We start from the raw sequence: 8,530 nt of genomic DNA, 5'->3' as shown, positions 1-8,530 counted from the left end.
GAGTTTTTTTAACATTTTTCTCAATGTATGTGATATTTTTAACTTTTTTACTATAATTCATATGGTAACTCTAGTGTGAACATAGTATAAACACAAGCTCACATACTTAAAATACTACTATTGAAAATCAACACAGCACGTGGTAAAACAAAAACAATAAAGGCACAACAACAACAAAAAAATGGCAACAACAATAACATTAAAACCAAAATAAACAGAGAGTGTAAGTGAATAAATTGATTGACTCAACTTATCAGCTGTTTTTGTCCGTTAGTTAAGCCTCAGGCAAACTACACAACAACAACAATATAACTGCTACTACTACTACTATTTTTCTATATTGTTTTTGTAACTGTTTGTATATTTTTGTTTGTTTATTACAACGACAAAAAAAAAACAACAGATAACAGTCCCCATAATGGACACAACTCACATAAAAAAGGGGATTGTTTTGTCTCGTAATGACGTTTAAACCCTAAAAATATACACACTCCCCATGATGATTTAAACTGTTAAATGCTAAAGCTTTTCTATTAAAAATATTTGTCGTCATCAGTTTTTCGTAGTTGTGTTAATTTTCTTTTTGCTCCCCCCATTTAAGCTATTCCTTTTACTAAGGTCAGGGAGGGGTCAAAAAGAAATTGTGGGATTAAGCAAAAAAAAGTGAAACGTAGAAGATTGATAATGATAGTTAAATTTTATATCTCCCTCTCTCACTCTGTTTATAAACAGAAAAACACTTGCATATAGTACTTGGTAGTAAAGTTGCCAGATCTTATTACAAAAATATCTTTAAATTTAAGGCAATCCAAATTGTTGAATCATAAATATGATGTCATTTAATCACGAGAATTAAAAAGTGGATCAGTGTTTTAAAGCCTAAATAATAACTACTTGGTTGATCCATCACTGAAAAGCGCATGAGAAACTCTTAGATCTGTTTTCGAATATATCCTATACATATATTCCACAACCAATATTTTTGATAATAGGTGAATTACTTTGGAAGTTCTTAGGTTATATTACGTTTTTTTAGTGATCATACATCAACTTAGTAGATCCAAGACATACAATATTGGAAAGAAACCCCAAAAACTCAGAGTTCGATTAGATTGGAAGAACCAAATTGATAGAAATAATGGATCTGAAACTAGATTTGTACTACTCACGAAAAGAAAATAAATTAGATAATTCAACTTTTTTGAATTTTCTTCTAAATATTCAAGAAAACATGGAGCATTGAACATATAGTTCTTTGTTAATGGCTCGATCAGGTTCGGGCAATCTCTTTGATGCTACCATTTAGCTTATTTGCTGTATTCTTTAGCATGAAAAATCAACCGAGAGTACTTCATTTAATGGACTCTTTATTAGGTAGTCTTGGTGAATTCCTAGAACCATTTGAGATGGTTCCCCAAACTTTTTTTAATGGAATCACTAAAGATGGGGTTTTCATTTACATTGAAAATCTTTAGCGAGAAACCGATTTTATAACATCGAACACCAAGTTGTATTCCTCAGGATGTCAAATTGGTTAGTTGCTCGATAGAAAGATCTATGAGAGGAATTGAGTTCTATCGATTGATCACTTTCATTTAAACGATATCTACGAAGGAACCTTAACAAATTATTGTCAGAGGAAATTTCCAACTATTCATGATCTGATGGATCTGACTGAGACTTCTTATAAAGTTTTTATGCATGTATTGAACTATGGGTATTCATGAACATTAGACTTGTTCGTATCAAAAATTGTTACATAGTGCCTTCCAAGTCTTCCAAGTTAATAGGAATTTGCAAGATTCCAAGATATATAACAATAACCAAAGTGTGGATGTTGGAATGTCGAGATTTAAGTTAAATAATAAAAGTTGCAGATGAGATAAAAACGAATAAGGATTGTTCAGACATAATCTGTGATTCCGCTATGATAAAATTTAATACTCAATTATTTTAGAACTGAAAAACTTTGAATTTTTGAATAGATTAGTTACTCTTTATGATATGACAATAGCCTCGCGACCCTATCGTTCAAAAATCATGGTCGTTCGATTCTCAATTATGCTGCCACTTTGATCAGGAGAGAATATCCAAGATTCCATTCATTTTTAAATAACTAGATTCGTTATTTTAAACTACATCTCTGTCATGTCCATAACCAGCAAAGCAGTCGGATAATCCGAAGTATCTATTTAATCTACCATTAAGGGTTTCCCCTAGCCACCAACTGTCCAGGTGACTAGTTATTTAACATGTCAATCGTCACCACATAAGATTAGAAAGGACAGCAAAAAGGTTTATTTTCCTTTTCACGTGTCCACTCTCTCGCTTACAAAGGGATCAAAAGTAAAGGGGCTATTGTCTTTACCCTCGAAATAGAGCCAACCAGGTGGTTAGACGTAAATGCAAGTCACCGTATTTTTCGGATGCATTGACTCTTTGTCGATCTGCTGGGTATCGCTTAATTTGGATTAAAACTTTAAAGTGAATTTTTTGTCCGTGACTTTTCTTGTGTTGTAGGGAATTCCATCAATCTTGTAGCGAACAGAAGGTTCAAGATTCCATTGGTGATTATTACGGATATGGCTTTCCAAACTCACTTTAGAAGAACTAGATTTATAACGTTAGATTTGCTTTACTTTTGATTCACTTTCATCATTTCATACACATTCGCTGCAGTGTCATGCATTTCTATCTATGACTATTTAATATTGTAAATGCCAAGAAACTAATGAGAAATCGTACAATCTGGCAACAATAGTGATTCATATACTCATCCATTTTAGAGATGTTGGGAATAATTTTTGCTTTAACGGTGTTTGTGTGGGTTCGTATGAGTGAGTGTGTTTGTGTGTGTGTGTGTGTATAAATGTCTGCTCTTTATTTTCACTTTACCTTTTGAAATTATTAATTCAACCGCTTCATTGTTATTGTTGGTTTTTGCTATTGCTGTTATCGTCTTTGTTGTTGTTGATTTTTTTTTAATATTCTCCTCCTTTTACGATTTTTCTGCTGTATAGTTTGTGTTTTTGTTTCTGTTCTGCTTTTTGCAGCCAATTCAGCCAACCAGCCAGTAAATAAACAAAACAACGGTTGTTTTTATCATTTTTATTTTATTTGATTTTGTGTTGTGTGTGTTTGATTAAATTCAATAAGAACAGTTTGAATTTGAAAGTTGAACTGATCACACACAGACTGTTAAGAGTGTGTTGTGTTGGTTGTCATCGTCATTATTTTCGTTCGTTCGTACTTTGTCACTAGTGGCGTATAAGTGTTGTTGATTATTTTTTGTGAAAAAAATCTAATACAATTTACGCGCGCGTAAACTGTTTTACTTACTAAAAAGAAAGTAATTAAAAATAGCAGGCGTATTTTGTGAAGATTTAAAAAATTGATTAAATTATAAAAAAATATATATTTTTAGTGGCGAATAAATGTTAAAAATATATTAAAATAAATACACAAAAAAATACAAATATATTTAAAAGAAAAATTAAAAATAAATGAAAATTTTCAAATAAAACAAAAATTAATAAAAGTGTTGACATAATTTGATTAATAGTGCAGTTTTATATTTAGTGTAATTATTGTTGCTGTAATATTTTAATGTGACATTTGAAATAAATTAAAAACGTTTCTTTTTTTGCCAACCTTAGGGTGAATTTTTTTTGAAAAGAAAACTAATAATTTCGAAATTTTTTAAAAATAAAAAAAACAGCTATGAAAAAGCAATAAAATTTTGTTTACTTAAGCTTAAATTGTTGAAAATACAATAATATTTTAAATAATTTTATTAGTTCTATGGTATTTGTTTTTTTCTTTTTTTCTATTAATTAAAAAAAAAGAGAACTACAATAAAATGCTAAAAATTTTACTATAATTTTAAGAGTTTAAAGCATAAATTAAATTTTTACAGTTTTTTTTTAAATTTATTTTGAATTGTTTGATTTTTACTGTATTTCACGTGTTTTATTCTCAATTACAAAAATACACTTTGCAAATATTTAAAATGTTTATGGTCTAAACAATTTATAAATAAATTGCTTAAAAATTTAAAGGTGAAAATTTGTTTTTAACTTAACCTATAGTAACAGAAATTAGGGCACATTTAAATAAAATCGTTTAATAACACAAAGAAATGTCGATCATAGATCTAAAAAAAGTTTTGCAATTGGGACCTTATTACATTTTTGGACATTCTTCTTATATCTGGCCAGTTTAAAACACAATAGTCCGTTTTATAGTACTTATATAACTTCTTTTTCTTCAATAATGTTCAAATAAACATTTGGTATTGAAAATATTCCCTATTAATCCCTTTTTGTCTTAACTCCCTTATGCCACAAATTCTCTATAACGGCATATTTGATCCTATATTTCCACAACTTTCATTTTTTATCTAATTCAGGTCACCCACCCATTTTTATCATTTATCTTCATAGAAACAGCAATTAAACGCATTTAACGCACATGTCCGTTGAAATTTGCAACAACTTTTTAAACTCATAAATTGGATGCTGTATTTTTGCTTGCTTCATGAAAAATTGTAAAAGTGCTATATAGCATGTGTGGCATCATAAATTATCAACAAATATGCATTTTTGTCGTTATATTTTTTTGCATATTTTATTTTAATTTTTTACATTTGATACACTTCTTAAAATCCCACTGCAACTCATAAAAATTGTGAATAAATAGAGATGAAGGAAAGAAAAAAAAATACTAAAATCAAAAACTATAAAATAAATTTTGCCTATAGTCTCAATCTGTCTAATAATTTAGAATTAAATCTAATTGTCTAAATCATTATCGAACCGCTTACTAGTAATTAATGAAATCAGTGAATGTTAAACATGTGAAAAAGAAACGTGTAAACTTTCTATATCTTTAGAGAAAAGTTTACTAATAAATTAGAAAGTATTTTTATAACGTATTATTAATAATACATTACTAGACTACTTCTATGTAATGTAGACTGTATGTAGTAGTTATTAAAAAGTATGTTACTAGGTAAGTGGTTACAATTGCAATTTAAGTCAAGGTTTTTACTGAGTAGTTCTTATTCAAATTAAAAACAAGTAGGAAAGTATAGTCGGGCATGGCCGACCATATAATACCCTGAACCATGAGTATATTTTTAACATTTTTATTTTTTATAAAGATCTTTTATGTTGAATATTACCATAATTCCACAATATTTAAGCAATTTATTGATAAAAAAACTATGGGCCGATCCTCGGTAAATTTGGGAATAGAATATATTTTTAAATAACAGTTAGTTTTGTTGAGTTTCATTGTAATACAAATGGTTACAAGTCAATTTTAGTTGTTTAACCCTCCGCCATGCACATGTTCCGATAGTCACGTACGTAGCGCATGTATCTGGCGAGATACACTATGTATTTCAGTACATTTATATGAAAAATATGCCATTTTAGTAACAATATAACGATATCTAACAATATTTGTAGAGGGTACCTGGAGACTCAAACCCCTAACCAAATTAGAAATATATTAAAATCACAATTAAATTCGTAAAATATCTTGCCAGATACATGCGCATGACGGAGGGTTAAGAAGGGGGGTTTGTATGGAGGCTAGGGTCAAATAAGGGCCGATCCTTAAGAAAATCTGCAGCGTCATTTATACTTATATAGAACTTATTTGTGCCAATTTTTAGAGAGATAGTAGAATATTTCACGTAATTATGGCATAAAAAGTTCAAATCGGGAGGTACGGTTGTATGGGGGCTTGGTGAAATAATGGACCGATTTCAACCATTTTTAATAGGCTTCGTCCCTGTGCCAAAAAACAGGCTTGGTCCAAATTTCATCAAATTATCTTGAAAATTGCGGCCTGTACCTTGCGCACAAGGTTTACATGGACAGACGGACGGAGGGACGGACTCGACTCAAAAAATGATTCTGAATCGATCATAATACCCTTCCCACTATAGTGGTGTAGGGTATAATAAACGTATGAATGTATAGTCGGGTATAGCCGACCATATGATATCTTACACCAGTCAGTATGTTAAAAATGAGGATAATTTAAAAAAAAAACATTTGTGTTGTCTTTTAACTTTATTCCGGAATATTTTTACTCATTTGTGTTGTCTTTTAACTTTATTCCGGAATATTTTTACTTATTTTTTGTCGGGGGAGTAGGGGAAAATATAGGCCAATCCTTATAAATGTTGGTAGAGGAATTCACGTATATTGATCGATTTTATCCAATTATATTAAAAATTGCGACCTGTACCTTGCGCACAATGTTTACATTGACAGCCAGTCAGACGGACGGACGGACTCAGAAAACGATTCTAAGGCGATTGAAATACTTTAGGGTGGGTATAAGACGAATATTTTTGTATGTTACAAACATCAGCACAAACTCATTAAACCTTCCCCACTAAAGTGGCGTAGAGTATAGACAGATTGTATTCTAAAGTAGTGTAGAGTATAATCAGATTGTATTCTCTCTTACTCATCAATCATTTCTGCGTATAAGATCGCCTGTCGTTCTGTATCTGTTTCCATTTATTTAAATTAAACACTGTTTTCTTATTTTACTTTTAACAAATTTCAATCTTTCAGCAATTAAAATAAATAATAGCACTCTCTACAGATTTCTCATATTTGTCAAACACTTGTCTAACAGATTAATTAACAAAATGAGATTATTATTGCATTCCAACAACAACAACAAAACAGAACAAATAATAACAATAAACAATAGAAAGAAAAAGAAAATCTAACTGTAAAAATACTTATAAAAACAATAGAGATTTATCATTTTATATGTCTGTTTGTCTGTCTGTGCCTCCTGTAATTGCTTATTTATTGAGTAAATCATATATGCAACAGTGATTACAATTGTAATAGATAGTACAACAATAAAACATAGTGCATTGACTAGAGTTGCCAATCATTTTAAATCATTGATTTATTTGACATTAATAAGACTCGCAGAAAATGACAGAATATTAGCTAAAAATGTCAATAATGTGAAAATTTCTAATAGAATTTATAATTTTTATTATTAAATGTCGACAAAAAACTTTATTGAGCTAACTTTTCTTTAAGATTCACTCTTGAACTCTAATCCCTTAACATCTGCCGCAACTTTTAATTAAATTAAATTTCTATACCTCATCCTGCTATGCTTCTATTACGTATCAACACACTTTTAGTTCATCCACTTAAATTCCTTAGAAATTATTAGATTTCAACAGTAATTTAACACTCAAATAGCACGACACACATTTGAGTTTTAAGTGGCTGGCCGTCATTTAAAATGCATCAGACATTGTCACAGCATCAAGGGTAACATTATTTCTAGAGTGAAACTCATACTTAGATATATAATCGTATGTATGTATGTATCATCTTATTCCAGCCCCTTTATACTTATTTTCTAAGATTTTTATTGCATTTTTTTCTTCTGATTCTTTCTGTATTTTTCTTTATAATGACACTTTTAGTTTAAAGTGATTCTTATTGATGTTTTCCTGTGCATCTTCGGTGTACAACAGCTCTAGCTGCAGTTTTAAGTGTAAATTATATTGTTTTTCTTTTACACCATTCTCTCCAAGTACAACGATTGAAATAATGTTTAAGTTTATAAGATTTATTTTGCAATATCAGGATATAAAATAGCTAGTTGACACACTTTATTTAATTCGATTAAGTTTTTGTTAAACTCAAAAATTTTTCGCAAAATTTTAAATATTCAAAAATATTCTTTATGTTTCAAAAATTTATTAAAATCTTTTAATTTCAGACTTCAATAAAAATAAACAATTTCCATAACTCTTCATTATTAACAAAAGCAACTGGTTGTAATTTACTAAAACCCATAGATTGGACTATTAACTTCAAATACTCTTCTTAGAAAATGTCATAAAATGCGATAAATATTTACTTTTTCCCATTTTTAATAAGACCCCTTTAAAGTCATCATCTAAATATTTATTGTGTTTCTATGCTAAAAAGAAAAGTAGAGATTTGTAATATAATTTTTGTTACTAAATAAATATTTGCACATTTATTCAGTATTGTGAACATTTCAAATACTAAATACACAGTCATATTATACAAATATTTGATCAAAACATAGCGTAATTTTTGTTTGCATCAAATAAAAATTCAATTAATTCGAAGAAATTCTATAGTGTAATCTAGTCTATAGTCTAGCATATAGAATAGCCTATAGTCTAGTCTACAGTCTAGTCTATAGTCTAGTCTCATCTATAGTGTAATCTAGTCCATAGTCTAGCATATAGAATAGTCTATAGTCCAATCTATAGTCTAATCTATAGTCTAGTCTATAGTCTAGTCTATAGTCTAGTCTTAGTCTAGTCTATAGTCTAATCTATAGTCTAGTCTATAGTCTAGTCTATAGTCTAGTATATAGTCTAGTGTATAGTCTAGTTTATAGTCTAGTCTATAGTCTAGTCTATAGTCTAGTCTATAGTCTAGTCTATTGTCTAGTCTATAGTCTAGTCTATAGTCTAGTCTATAGTCTAGTC

At 29.4% G+C, this 8,530-nt stretch overlaps 1 long non-coding RNA gene across 2 annotated transcripts in view; it reads left to right on the top strand.

Moving 5' to 3' along the window:
* The first annotated feature begins 3,112 nt into the window (after positions 1 to 3,112).
* Positions 3,113 to 8,530, top strand: part of LOC124420398 — a 10,201-nt gene continuing 4,783 nt past the window's right edge. Inside the window, exon 1 of one of the 2 annotated variants that reach the window (XR_006941180.1) lies at positions 3,113 to 3,580. This is a non-coding gene — a long non-coding RNA (uncharacterized LOC124420398). Of the gene's footprint in view, positions 3,658 to 8,530 lie in introns of both variants that reach the window. The other variant, XR_006941179.1, reaches the window with a different exon arrangement.

Source organism: Lucilia cuprina, chromosome 5, assembly GCF_022045245.1.
Source record: "Lucilia cuprina isolate Lc7/37 chromosome 5, ASM2204524v1, whole genome shotgun sequence".
In the NCBI taxonomy this organism is placed as follows: domain Eukaryota; kingdom Metazoa; phylum Arthropoda; class Insecta; order Diptera; family Calliphoridae; genus Lucilia; species Lucilia cuprina.
The sequence above is the reverse complement of the archived record's forward strand: the minus strand, read 5'-3'. Positions and strand labels throughout refer to the sequence as shown.